Genomic DNA, 15,745 nt, shown 5'->3' with positions numbered 1-15,745 from the left:
TTTCAAATCCAGTCTCAGATAGTTGTGTGATTCTTGTCAAGTCTCTAAGCTTTCTCAACTTTGTTTTCTATAAAATTCAGATTATATAAGCACCCACTTCTCAGAGTTGTCGTGAAGTTCATATGAGGCAATGAAAAAGTGCTTTGTAAACTTCAGAGGCTGTCTAAATGAGAATTATTAATAACATAATTCAGTGGGAAGAACAATTGACTCTAGAATTAAAGAACCTGGGTACAAATCCCCCTCTAATTTATATTTATTATCTATCTGATCTTAGGCAAATTATTTACTCTCCTTAGGTCACAATTTTCTCATCTACAAATTGAAGACTTTGTGGTTCATCACAGCTCTAGAAATAGGCTTCTATAACCTGATTATTAATTTAATTATCCACTCATTTTTGAAATTAAATACATATATTTGCACTCTGGGAAACTACACTCTAAGAATCCTCCAAACAAGAGATTTTCTTATTGGAGGAAAAAAGGATCAATAATTCAGCCTTTCATATTTAAGCTCATATTTGCATTACTTTTCAAGTATTGAGCAAATCAGACACTTTTCTTATGAATTAGAGTACCTGACAATGGGATGCTTCTTGCCAATTAAGTCACAACATGACATTTGGCAATCCCCCAAATGCCAATCCCTGGATATTAATGGTATCAAAGGCTTCTCTGTTTGTGATATTACCTCCCTTCTAGCACAAAAGGCCAGATTGGAGAACAAGTCTGATTGAAGGCAACAGCCCCTAGGTCTTCTGGAAAGCTTCCATCTTTCAACCCCCACCACAACCAGAGCAGCCCAGTTGATACAAGGGCATAGAACTGGAAGCTCCATGGCTTCTACTACTCTTGGTCTGGGGTAAAATTGGCACAGACAAGGTTGGGTCACTGTTTAATGACTTCTTTTTGCAGTCAAAGTGAAAGGGGGTAAAGGATTTCTGGGTCCTGCCCTATTCTCTTCCCCTTCCCTCCCCCCACCTTTTTTGCCACTGAATGAATTAGGAATTGAATCCTTTTCATTGTTTGGTTTGCTTACGCTGACATCAAATGAAAAGTGAATACATTTAGATTCCAAGCCTAAAAAGACAGGGTATCACATACCTGCAAAACATGTTATCCCCAAGGTCATAGACATTAGAACTACATTAAGACTTTTGGAACATCCCATATTTAAAACAAAACTTTTCCTAGCAACAAAAACAAACAAACAAAAAAATCCCAGAAACAAAATAGAAGCCAATTTACTGGGGAATGACTGAATACTAAAGTACTATTATAATCTAAGAAATAGTGGAAATGAAGAATATATGAGTAGATTTTCATCAACTGATGTAAACTGAAGTAAAGCAGAATCATGAAAGCAATATCTATACAGTAACTAACAATAGCATGAAATTGAATATTGTTCATTTTAATGACCAATCTTGGTCCTGAAGGAGAGAGGAGAAAATGCTCCTTTTCCCCTTTACAGAGCTGGAAGACTATGGAATCAGAGCATCAGATGTATTGTTAGACTCAATTATTGCTTTTAGTTTTGCTGAATAGCTTTTTCTCCTCTTTCTTTGGAAATAAAGACTTTGTAAAAAAGCTTTTTTGTAAAAAGAAATCAGCTAAAAGAGAAGATGGCACATCATGGAACATTGGAAGGTTCAATTGATTAGTTAAAAGACTTGAGTTTGACCCATGCATATAACTTATAAATAAAAAGCTATAATAATAATAAAAAAGAAGAAGATGAGTTTGAATTCCAACCTTGCTATTTTCTTCCCATGTGCCATGTAGCAGTTACCTCAATTGCAGAAAGAGGGGGCTGGACTAGATGACCTTTAAGGGACCTTCTGACTCTAGACTCATACCTTATAGGCAGGAAAAAGAGGTGCTTTATATGCTTTGCAGGGACTTCATAACTCCCCAAGATATTTGGGTTAAATCTTAAACAGGAAAAAGGATGGGGGAAGGATGATAGATTCTCCTTGCCCCTATTCCTTACACACACACACACACACACACACACACACACACACACACACATCCTAAATAAGGATATATTAGCAATATATATTATATAAAAAAAGAATCATCTCTATTCAAAAGCAAAAATATCAAAGCTCTCTTTAGAAATCAGGTTTTTCTAGGCTATAACAACATTGCAACTTTAATTTATTATTAACAACATCATGATTTCTTTTATTTATTTATAATTATTTATTGCCATATTGAATTTTTGGTTGATTGTGGGGGTTGGGGCGGGGGGAAGCTGGGCATTTTAAATCAAATCACTTGCTTCCTTAAGACTTTGAAGCATCCACAATTGATTTGGCCTTAATTCTTCTGACCTAACTTAAAACTACCCTAATAGATTGGCTAATGATTTATAAGAAGTCATTCACTGTTAACTCAGATTGAGAGAGTTCAGCATGGCTTCATGGAGAAACTCTCACCTAAGTTGAGTTGAAGGAAGATAAAGACTTCAAGAAGCATAGGTAAACTTGGAATGTGTTTTCAAGGCAAGAGGTATTGCAGGGAGAAATATTCCTTAAATGAGCAGCTTTGTGGTATTGGAGAGAGGGTTGGGCCTGAAGTAAGGAAGACCTGAGTTAAAATCCAATCTGAGACATTTACTAGTTATTTGAAACTGGACAAACTGGACTGTATATCTCACTTAAGTCATTTTTTTTGTCATGTCTGACTCTTTGTGACCTCATTTGGGGTTTTCTTGGCAAAGATCCTAGAATGGTATCAGTTTCTTCTATCATTTCCTTCTTCAGCTCATTTTACAAATAAAAAAAAAAAAAAAAACTGAGGAAAATAGAGCTAAATGATGTGTCACACAACAATGATGACTTGGTTGGGATTAGTCTGAGGCCAGATTTGAACTCAGGAAGATGAGTTTTCCTGACTCTAGGACAGGCATACTATCTACCACACCATTTAGCTTCCCTTCCTGATGCATAGTAGATACTATATAATAGTTTTTCTCTTCCTTTCCCCTTCTTCCATAGCCCCTTATAATTACATGGAGATGAGAGAGCATAGGAACAAGATTTTAAAAAGGCCAACAATCCATCTTGTCTAGAAGATAAAATATGAGCACAGAAAAAATATTAAATAACGCAGGAGGTGGATCTAAAGATAGAAACCAAAATGTGAAGGTTATTAAATACCATACAAAGAATTTGTAATTATTTCCCAATAAGAAGGCACTGACACATTTGAGCAAAGGAGTGATCTAATCAGCAGCATGATATCTATAAATGATACATAGAGTCAGAGGAACTTGGTTCAAATTCTACTCATGAAGCTTATATCCCAAATGGCCTCTATTGGCAAATAATTGCCAATTGGGGTTCAGTTCTTCTCTGTAAGAATGATGTCATATTTCTTTAAAAAAATAAAAACAAAGGCCAGGGCCAATGGACTTCTGATTTATTCCTGGTAAGCTCAGGATTAGAATGTCTCTGGACCATTGAATAATTTCTGCCCTTTTTCCTTAATCCTCCAAATAAATAGTTTCTTTAGGTAGTTATGAGAACATCTTTCTATTCCTACAATAGCAAGTCTCTTATTTTACTTTCTAAGTTAAGATGATCATTTCCATATATCTCTTTTTTCCTAGTTCTTAGAAAGGATGTGTCTCCCTCATTTAGTATCTCCTACTGAATCTTAGATTTCAGAAGGACTCTTTTCACCTACTTTCCCTGTTTTCCTTGGGTCCATTAGGTCAGACAATGGCTTTCTTAGAATCCCTGGAAAGAAGACAGAGGAAAGTGTAAAATGGTGGCTGTTCCCAGTATAGGAATAGATGACTTTGGGTAGACAGATGACTAAATAGCACTAGTACATTCTCATGTCCCCAGTACATCAAATTCTAGAATTTTGTCAGGGATTGATAGTCAAGCTCTCAATACTACTATTAAGACTATTTTCTAAAGAGTAAATTTATGGATGGGAAGCTTAATTTTCTTTTTGTTTATAGGGAAATTGAAATGACCTCTAAGGGAAAAAAAAGTTACTATAAATTAGTAATCGAATTTAGTCAACTTGTCAATCATTTTCATTCTCATTTATTTCTTCAGGACATGAGAAGAAAAATAAAGTTAAAAGTCCCTTGGGGGGGAAAAAAAAACACTCTTTCATTCTAGTGCCTCAGGGAAGAGTTCTGAAGAAAGCTATGAAGAAGTCCTCCTTCCTTACTCATCCCCTCCCTTCTTCCTTACAAATAGCCTTTCATAAAATTTACAAGAAGAAACATGAAAACAAGCATTCATTTTGCAACAACCTGAATGAGTAACCATCCTAGGAGGGCAGCACAGACATGAACAATTTGTCTGCTTTCAGATTCCAAATAAAGTTAGAAGCTTATATATATATATATATTTACCAATGCCCCAGTGCTTGGGATTCCTTATGCATTGCTCTGCCTATCTCTAGATTTAGAAATTCAAGCAGTTCATCTACTGTACTCTGGTGCAGAGAAATGTTCTGTAACCTTGGGCAAGTTGTATTCATTTCTGTTTGCCTCTGTTTATACAAGTAAGCATAATGGTCATGACTTCCTGCTAGTTGGTGAATTATACATTAATGACACACAGGTATGACTCTGCTGGATAGAGCTGTAATTAAGAATGTTTTCACCTGGGGCAAAAATAGTTGCACAGAAGTGGGAGGGGTAAATGTTAGTTGTTCAAGGTCATACACTTAGTAAGTGGGAGAGCAGAGATCTGAACTTAATTTTCCTGAATCCCAACCCAGTATTCTCCTGTAAGCACATTGTTATATTTTAGATGCTGAATACTGAGATTCAGAGTGATATGATGACTTGGTTGGGATTATCCAATTAGTAAGTGGTAAAGTCAATATGATAACTGCCTTGATAATTTAAAGGACTACCACATGGAGAAATGATGAGATTTCTGCTTGCCCCCAGAGAACAGATCTAAGAGCAATAGGTGGAATTTATACAGAGGAAGATTAAGCTTGAAGTCAGGAAAAAAAAAAAATTGCCCCCAAATTAGAGCTGATAAAGTGAAATAAACCTTTCTTATTGTGAAGACTTCCCTGAAAATTGTCAAAGGCTGGATGATCTTTTGTCAAGTAAAGTTCAGACTAAATGACTTCTGAGATTTCTCCTAATTCTGAGATTCTGGAGCTAACTCTTTCTCTGTGATATGGCATCAGAAAATGACTTCAATGGAGAAACAAGATGGAGACTTTTTAAATAGAAGATTAATGAGTTTAGCATAAAGAAATCCAAATAGTGGAGATGGAGAAGGTAAAGGTGACAGAGATAGTGAGACCATAACTTCCCTAAAATAGAAGGAAATCCAATCTTTGTGGCCCTCAGGGATTGGAGGAAAACTGTTTTTTGAGAGGTAAAGAAAAACATGAGGATTATGTGAGAAAGAACACAGGATTAGAAGGCAAGGTAATTGTTATAGACTCTGTTACTCCTGAGTACATATTCATAATCACACCATATGTCAATGCTTTGACGGAAGGCTCATTTAGTCCTGGGCTAGCTAAGACTCTGATGCTAGATGGCACAGTGAATAGAGAACTGGTCTGGAGACAGGAAGTTCTAAGTTCAAATACTGTCTCAAATAAATTATGTGATACTGGTTGTCACTTAATCTTTATCAGCCCCAGTTTCTACATCTGTGAAATGGAAATAATAATATCTACTTCACAGGAATGTTGTGAATATCAAATGAACTAACAAATTTGAATGTTTGTCAAAACTTAAAGTGCTATAGAGATATTAGCTTTCAGCTGGATATTGTGCTGGTTCAATGCCATTATCCATTTTTTTTTTTAAACCCATTCCCATTTCTGCATTGCTTATTTTTGTTGTGGTCCTTATCAATCTTCCAGTTAGCCCATTTTGCAAACAGAGAGTCATTCTCAACTTTTCACTCTCACCTTCATATCCAATAAATTGCCAAGTCTTTTTGAATCCAACTCTCAATTTTTATTCTTCCTTTATTCTTTATCCTTACCAATTTTGGTAAAAAGACTATTATGCCACAGTTCTCTTTTATTGTCTTGACTCAGTTTCCCTAATTATCCTGACCCAGTCCTGACTCAATTTCTCTAATTGTTCTGCTTCAGTTTATAATTGTCAGCTCAAAGCTCAGTCCTGTAAAACCTCCCTTCCCTCTTTATCAGAATATTTGATAAGGATAAAAGATCTTATGTTTTAGAATATTAGAATGCCTCTCTCATCCCAAGCTATCAGAATATCAGATACCGTGTTATCAAGATGCCTCTTCTCCCCCATCTCCGGGGTTCTTCCCCCCATCTCCGGGGTTCTTCCCCCCATCTCCAGTGTCAGCATCCAGACTCTGACTCTGCCTCAGTCTACCCCCTGAGTCTGAGCCATGTGTATATAGGACATTGAGAACTTACATTGTTTGCTGGATTTTTGGAGACAATAGTTTCATTCAGCCCTAGGACCAAACCATGGATCCATTTGATCCCAGTAAATCTCTCCCTTTTAAATAAATTATTAAATACTCTCTAATTTCTATCTTGCCTCAGTTTTTTCAGCATTACAAGACTTTACTCTATTTTATGTAATACTATATTTATAAATAGTGGGTTATAATAGATAATATTTGTAACTAAAAGGTCTGGCAGTGTTATCCCCATTATATTTTTTCTAAACTCATATAATGTTGTCAAGAGATATACTAATAAACTTTGGGAGATATGAGAACTTGAATGGGAAAAAAAGTACATATTTCATTGGGTTTCCTTTGTAATCTTATATATTTTATCTTGTGTTTTAAGAAAATGATTCTGAATAGAGTTTCTATATGTTTCCCTACACTATTAAAGGAGCCTATGACACAGAAAAGTGTGAGAATTCTTGGTTTGTCCTCTGAAATCATTTTTTTAAAATAGTAAACATAAGCACAGTTGAATTTTGTGTTCTCTCTGCTTTTTAGTTACTTGTTTGTCTTTATACTTTTTCTATATATATGTACTTGTCTTCTTCATTAGTGTTTTTGAAAAAAAAATTAATTTATTGTACCTGTTTCATTTCAATCATAGTTTTTGATACATAGTATTGTTCAGTTTTAACTTCATCTCATTCTTTATCACCTTATTTGGGATTTTCTTGGCAGAGATGGTGGAATGCTCTGCCATTTCCTTCTCTAGCTCCTTTTTCAGAAGAGGAAGTGATGCAAACAGGGTTAAATGACTTTTCCAGGTTCACACAACTTGTGAAAATTTGAGGCTCAATTTGAGCATAGATCTATCAGATTTCAAACCCAGCATTCAATCTATTGTGCCCTCCTAGTTGCCCCACTGAGGTAGACTATATACAGTAGATATTTTATAAATATTTGTTAATTGAAGTTATCAAATATTAAAAGACTGGCTTACTTTGGAGAGGCTTATTGAGTTCCTCATAGAACATCAGGTGTGTGTATTTGTAAAAATGTGCTTTGTTGTAAACAATTATGTATGAAAGTTTCCCTGTTCTATTGTATTTTCTTCAAGAATACCTTTAATGTATTTTCAGACCTTCCATATATATGAGTTGGGGGCTATCTTTTAATGGTTGTTACTTTGCGGAGGGATAAAAAGTCCATCTTTTATTTCTAGTGTTTGGTATTTTTTTTTTCAAAAATTTTAGGAATTTATCCCTTAATGCCTTTAAAATTGTTACACCTCTACCACAGATCTTATCTCCAGCTGTTTATCCTGTCTCTCTTTTCTTTAGCTCTTTCTTCCTATGCACATTAGCAGCTATGATGTCAGAATTCAAATATCTTTATCAGTATTGATGGAGAATTGAATTTGTTATTAAAAAATCTTGACAGATCCTTCCCAGTTTTTGTTTGTAGTTCTCCTTTCAGTTTCATTCTTAAATGCTTTTAATGGTTAAATGCTTTATGGTGATCTGGTTTAGTAGAGTCTCTTGATAAGCTTTCTTTAAACTAGTTTTTCTCTCACTGCTTCTCTTCCTTCCTCCCCCATTTTGTAAATAAAGAGCCACTACTCTCCCTATCCCTATTGTCTCATATTTTACAAATGAGTTTATAGAAACCACTCCCAGGATTGCTCTTGTCTTGCAAATCTCTGATTGGCAAGAAGATTAGAGATTTTCTTGCTGAAGTGCTTTTTATTGTTGTTATTGTTGGGTTTTTGTTTATTTGTTTTGCTTCTTTATTGTAGTAATTAATCTACATTGGTTTAAGTTACTTAGGAAACACTTTTTGAGTTTTTTTTTTAAATGTCAGGAAGAAAGAAAGAAAAAAAGGAAGAAAGGAAGGAAGGAAGGGGAGACTTCCCTCTTCCCTCTCTTCTTACAGAGAGAGAGAGACAGAGAGAGACAGAGACAGAGAAAGAAAGGATGGAAAACTTTATTCTTTTTTTTTTAATTATAACTTTTTATTGACAATATATATGTATGGGTAATTTTTTACAACATTAATTCTTGCACTCACTTCTGTTATGATTTTTCTCTTCCCTCCCTCCACCCCCACCCCTAGATGGCAGGCAGTCTTATACATGTTAAATATGTTATAGTACATCCTAGATACAAGATATGTGAGCAGAATTGAACAGTTTTCTTGTTGCACAGGAAGAATTGAATTCAGAAGGTAAAAATAACCTGGGAAGAAAAACAAAAATGCAAACAGTTTACACTCATTTCCCAGTGTTCCTTCTCTGGGTGCAGCTGATTCTGTCCATCATTGATCAATTGGAAGTGAATTAGATCTCTTTGTCGAAGATATCCACTTCCATCAGAATAGATCCTCATGCAATATTGTTGTTGAAGTGTATAATGATCTCCTGGTCCTGCTCATTTCACTTAGCATCAGTTCATGTAAGTCTCGCCAGTCCTCTCTATATTCATCCTGTAGATCATTTCTTTTAGAACAATAATATTCCATAACATTCATATGCCACAATTTACCTAACCATTCTCCAATTGATGGGCATCCATTCATTTTCCAATTTCTAGCCACTACAAAAAGGGCTGCCACAAACATTTTAACACATACAGGTCCCTTTCCCTTCTTTAGTATCTCTTTGGGATATAAGCCCAGTAGTAACATTGCTGGATCAAAGGGTATGCACAGTTTGATAACTCTTTGAGCATAGTTCCAAATTGCTCTCCAGAATGGTTGGATTCGTTCACAACTCCACCAATAATACATCAGTGTTCCAGTTTTCCCGCATTCATCATTATTTTTTCCTGTCATCTTAGCCAATCTGACAGGTGTGTAGTGCTATCTCAGAGTTGTCTTAATTTGCATTTCTCTGATCAATAGTGATTTGGAACATGAAAAACTTTATTCTTAGGAGTCCATAGGCTTCACTAGAATGTGCAGTTTACTAATATAACAAAAAATGGTTAAGAATCTCTATCCTAAATGAAGTGAAGCTCTGACTCTGTATGAAAATCAGAAAGTTTAGAGACAGTATATGCATTGGATAGGTCATTGTACTTGGAGACAGGAAAATTGTGTTCAAATCCCATTTTAGACAATTACTAGCTTTGTGATCCTAGATGAAGCACTTATCCTTTGCTCCAGTTTCCTCATCTGTAAAATGAGGGAAGTTGGACTTAATGGTCTTTACACTCTCCTTTGGCTCTATTATCTATGTTCTAAGGACAGAGCTGATTCACAGGAATCTAAGAGCTTTATATCCAGCTGTGACTATAATGGCCCAAAAAGCTGTTCTAACATTACATTTCTGAGGCTGGCTTGGTTCCATTTAAATGCTGTGTTTTGGTCAGTACTGAATTGAGATCAGGATTGTTCCTCATACTGGTTGGGGCAGAAGGAAAGTACTTTGCAGTACTTCCAGGCATCTTAATAAACCAAGAGTTTCCCTACATAAACCAGAGTATTCCCGATTAAACTTCTCTTGGTTTCACATTGTGGATGAGATGTACCAGAAGCTCAGGGTAAATCTAAAATCAGTTTCATCATGGATGAAACAGGATTGATTTGTAGTTCCCTATGTCTTTTTCATGGAAAGGATATGTCTCATTTCAACTGTACTAGACAGCTGTAATCTTCAAAGCTGATACATCCATATCACCCATACCAAAGACTCTCCTGGGTACCAAATGCAAATACCCATAGATAGCAACAGAAAAGCAGGAATCAAGCCTAACATAATCTTAAAATGTTGAAGTAGAAGATAAGATGACACTGAAGAAGCAAAAATTAAAAAAAAAAAAAAATCCCTGTCCTCAAGTAGCATTCATTCTATCCTTCACATAGTATGTTTCTTTTTTTTTTTTATTGATAATATTTTATTTTCCCCTATTGTACGTAAAGACAATTTTAGCATTCATTTTTAAAACTTTTTATTTTCAAAACATATGCATAATTTTCAACATTCACCCTTGCAAGACCTTGGGTTCCAAATTTTTTCTCTCTCTCTTTTCCCCACCCCATCTCCTAGACAACAACTAATCTATGCTAAGTGTATGCAATTCTTCCACATATATTTTCACAATTATCATTTAGCATTCATTTTTACAAGATTCTGAGTTTCAAATTTTTCTCCCTCCCTTCCCTCCCCTCTTCTTAAAATGGTAGGCAATTTGACATAAGTATACATATGCTATCATGTAAAACACATTTCCATCTTAGTCACAGTTATAAAAGAAGAAATAGATCAAAAGGAAAAAAAAAAACCATGAAAAAAAAGTGAAAAAAATATGATGTAGGGGACCAGAGATGATGAGGGCTTGCACCAGTGTGGGAGCTGAGACAAAAGAGTAATGTAAGTAATGTATTGGAGGAAAGATGTGGTGATAGAAATGACAAGATTTGGGAAGTGACTGGATATATGTGGTGAATAAGAGTGATGAGAGCAAAGAATGATATCATATTGTAAATCTGGGTGATTGTGAGGAAAGATGTTGGTACCCTAGAAACTTAAAGGGAAGTTGGGAAGAGATGAGAGTTTAAGAAGACAAGATAATGAATTTTTTTTTGAATATGTCAAGAATGAGATGCTAGGAAAAAATGGATAGCTAATTACTTCAAAAGAAAAGTAACTACTTCTTGGCCAACAGCTCTATTTAAACATCTCTGTGAAGAGGGTAGAAAAAGGGATGGTTCCTATTTTCTGTTTATTTCATTATGACCAAAGCATAACAAACTTTTTTTTATATTTTTATTTGTGAGAATTCAAAGAATGAACTTGTGCCACCCCAACCACCCAATAAGGACATGCGTTTCTTCTGCACTGGGTTTGAGTATCTTGTGCCTAGCTTTGTTTATTATAGGCACTTAATAAGAGCTTGCACAGAACCAGAAAACAGGGTTTGAGTTCTAAATATGGTTCTTATTAGCCTAGTGACCATCTATAACTAGGTTCATTTAACCTCAATGAATCTCAACTTCTTAATCCAAATTGGGATAACAATTCTTGTACCATAAACTTCACTGGATTATTATGGGAAAAAGCATTTTATAAACTTTGAAGTATTTGAAGTGTGTGTGTGTGTGTGTGTGTGTGTGTGTGTGTGTATGTTTGTGTGAAATCACGGAGAGGGAGAAATTGGACATTTGTTGTGATGACCGCATTAGAACCCTGAATACTTTAGAATCAGCCAGAGTCAGGATCAGCAAAAGTCCTTGATCTTTATCTTTGTGGACGTGAACAGAATGGCCATAATAAGAGCAATTGCGACACGAATCTACCAGGAGTGACTTTGGCTCTCTCACTCCATCCCCTAAATCCTCCATCCAATCTCCTATGCAATAGATAAAACTTGCACAGAGTAGTGGGCAGGGCCATTCTTTCTTCAGCATATACTAATAGAGTGTTGTCCAATTGGTAATTAGCCTTAAGTGCTTGGACCTCAGTGCATCTGCTCAGTTTCAGCCCATTACAATTTGTGACATGGGGAAGATGGGGTTCATATATTTACTGGAGTTTGGTATTCACAATGGTGGAAGGGAACGGTATCCAGGTGAAGGTAGGGGTATTGGACATGAGTTATTTTCATTCTTAACCAGATAGAAAAAAAGAAAAAGAAAAAGAAAGCTTTAAAGCTATTATTGAATTTCTGCCTCCAGAGAGAAAACCTGGCTTATCACAACATTACATTATTTACTTACTAGAGTCAAGTTTTTGGTGACATATCTCAGTAATGGAATGAAAGATGGATTTAGAATCATTGATTTAGGAGGATCTGATTTTGGAGTCTAGCTTTCTGCCTGGTATCTTTGGGATTTGGGTTTTAAATTTAAGGCATTTAAGTCATTTAAATTTACTGTATTTCAGTTTTTTTCACTTTAAAATGACAGGCACATGAGATGACCTCTAAGGTCAATTCTAGCTCTAGTTCTCTGATCCTATGATCTATGTCATATAAATACCACACACACACATATGTAATTTAGAAAGGGAATCTATTTTCTTCTGCATTTGGCCCATTCATAGGGTCACAGATTTGGAGAGGTTCTTAACCTGGCAGCTTGGTGCTACAAGGGATAGCGTGGTGGACCTACCACTCATCTTCTTGACTCATCTTCCTGAGTTCAAATTTGGCCTCGGATATAAGTGATATCTCTGTCTGACCCTCAACAAGTCATTTAACTATGTTTGCCTCATAATCCTCATCTGTGAAATGAACTAGAGAAGAAAATGGTAAACCACTGCAGCATCTTTGCCAAAAAAATCTCAAATGGGGTCATGAGGAGTTGGACACAACTTAGCCTGGAATCTGTGAATTTATTTTTAGAATTTGATAATCATATTTCAATTAGTCTCTTTTGTAGTTTTACATGTTATATAATTTGAATTTAAAACCTTATTGTGAGAAGGGGTTCATGGACTTGGCCAGACTCCTAAAAGAGACCATGAAAAAGAAAAAATGACACATCTCTGTGAGAGCCATCACAGAATCAGAAATTAAGAAAGAGAAGGGAATTCAGAAGTTTTCTTGTCAAGTTCCCTCATTTTATAGATGAGCCAACAGGTCCAGGAAGATTAAGTGCCTTGTTCAAGATTATGTGGGGTGATAAATTTAGATGTGGTTTTGGAATGATCTTTACGCTGATAAATTTAAAGAAAACACCATGGTCAGAAGGAAGATCCATTGTGGGCTGCAATCCCTGTGTTTCTCAGTGACTGTACTAGATGTATCAAGCCCAACCCTGTGCTAATGAGGAAGTTCCAAATCTTTGGGACTTCTCCCAGACAGAGATTGTTCAGAGCAGGTACATCCCAATCCCACACCCTGATTAATAAGTGACCTGCCAAAAGAATCTTAAAGGAGACAAAGTATTGGTAAACTAAATTGTCTATATCTATTGGATATATTGGACAACGAATTCAAATGCTCATAGGAGACCTTTTATCTTTTCAGATTCATCAGTCACTCAAAAGTTATAAATATACCATTTACACACACATAGATAGACACACTGCTTTTCATTATAACATTTAAGCTTTTAAGCTTTTCAAAGTGATCTATCAGTTTTAGGTCATTCTTGTCAACATTCCTGTAAGATGAGTCACATGCATATCCTGTCTCAAATAGTTAGCTTTTGTCAGAGTAGTATTGACTTGTCTAGTAACACATTGTTTCTCTTGTGAGGCAACTGTGATCTTTTCTGGGCAATAGGTATTTGCATACAAGAATAATATATTAAGATGTTGCGGCAGTTAGGTGGTGCAGCTGAAGTCAAGAGGACATGAGTTCAAATTTGGCCTCAGACTCTTAATATTTCCTAGCTGTGTGATCCTGAGGGGGAAAAAAAAGTTGGGATGCATGGGAGAGAGAAAAAAATAGATTTTTGTCAATTAAAATATAATAATAATAGCTAGCATTCATACAATACTTTAAAGTTTGCAAAGAGATTTATAAATTTATCTTATTCTAATTTTACTACCACCTTGAGAGGTGCTATTATTACTCCATTTTACAGCTGAGATAAAGTTTAAAAAACTTGTCTAGGATCATTTAGTGTCTGAGGCAGCATTTGAACTTCAGTTTTTTGGATTTCCAAGTCCAACAGTTTCACATATCTGCCTTTAGAGGCTCTTCGGGACACCTAATGCAATGCCCTCTTACTCCAGATAAGGAAACAAGCCCAAAGAGCTTTATTGATTTGTCCACAGTAACAAAGCTAGTTAATGAGCAAAGTGCTCTGATTACACACCACATTGCCTCTTTCTGAAGGAAAAAAGTGTTGTTTTTATTTTTCCCTTTATGAAGCATCATTTGATAGATGAAAGGATTTTTTTTTTTGTCACATGTCATAAAAGGAGATAATAACTCTCATTTATAAATGATTCACCTGCTTTATCTCATAAGATAAGCTAGGGTAAACAACATTTATTCAGCACCAATGATTTAAAGGGTTTTGTGTGCGTTTTGTTTTGTTTTATTTTGTTTTTACCATTCATATCCCAGGTTTGTCCATTCTAAGGCAGACAACACAAATTCCTGATTGCAAATTCTCTCTGCTTTGACAAAGTTCTTAAACACCATCATTTCCCCTACTCCCCAGGAAGAACAAACAAAGAAACAAGCAAACAGAAATGTGTCTTCTTTGTTTCTTTTGTCTATAGTCCGCTTTGGAAGTGGAATGATTACCTTTGCCACTACCCCTACCCATCCCCCCTCACCCCACCTCCTCTTCCCCCCCATGTTTGAGTAGCAGCCAGAGATACAAAGTCAAGCTCTTGGGATGGAGCTGAGAGGGTCTAAGTGGAGAAAATGGAGCTTTGCATTTTAATCACTTTCACTTGGGAAATTCACTTGGGAATTTCACCTTTCAGAGATTACAGCCTGATTGTTGCTACCTGCTGCTTTGAAGAGAGGTAGCTTAACTTCCTCTCTTTCCCCAATCACCCAGCCACACAAAACTTTTTAAGATTAAACCTATCATCTCCTAATTATAATGACTGCATATGGATTATGATGAGTAATAATGAGCAATGATCAATCATGATTCCAGAGGATTCATGATGATACACGTTTCCCATCATATTGAATGGAACCAAGATTTGAGATGATATTCATATTTTTGGACCCGACTATTGTGGAGATTTGATGTGCTTAGATATGCATATTTATTGCAAGAGTTTTGTTTTTCTTCTTCCTCCCTTTCTTCCTCTCTCCCCCCCACTCCTTCCCTCCATCTCTCGCTCTCTCTGTCTCTGTCCGTCTGTCTCTTTTTGTGTGTGTGTGTGTATGTGTGTGTGTGTGTGTGTGTGTCTGTCTGTCTGTCTGTCTGTGTCTCTGTCTGTCTGTCTGTCTGTCTCTCTCTCTCTATCTCTCGTCTCTGTCTCTGTCTCTTTCTTTTTCTTCATTGAATGCAGAGAGACTGTTTACTTTTTTGGCTTTAAGTCCTTACCCCCAAGCATGTGTCTGGAACAGAGCAAACTGTTAATATTTAGTGATTGATGGTAGCTTATGGCTAGGTCTTTGAAACAGAGCTGGTTAGGCAGACATTTTATTTATTTATTAAAAAAATTTTCACTACATGGATACCTTATGCTAGAGCACTCTTCTGGTATTTACAAGAAAAAAAATTTAAAGTAATGCATAGACATCACTGTCAAAAGACACAAATACACATAACTATGGTTCAAAATATTGACATAAATTCATTAGGTCAAAAACAAAATGTGGCTTAAGGTCTTTTTTTCTACCCTCAAGTAACAAATATATATCTTTTTTCTTCTTCCCACTTCATTCTGCCATTGCAGGAAAAAGAAAAAAAAAAACCTTGCAACAAAAA

The sequence above is a fragment of the Antechinus flavipes genome, chromosome 3 (assembly GCF_016432865.1).
Source record: "Antechinus flavipes isolate AdamAnt ecotype Samford, QLD, Australia chromosome 3, AdamAnt_v2, whole genome shotgun sequence".
Classification (NCBI taxonomy): Eukaryota; Metazoa; Chordata; class Mammalia; order Dasyuromorphia; family Dasyuridae; genus Antechinus; species Antechinus flavipes.
This window is presented reverse-complemented; position numbering follows the sequence as displayed.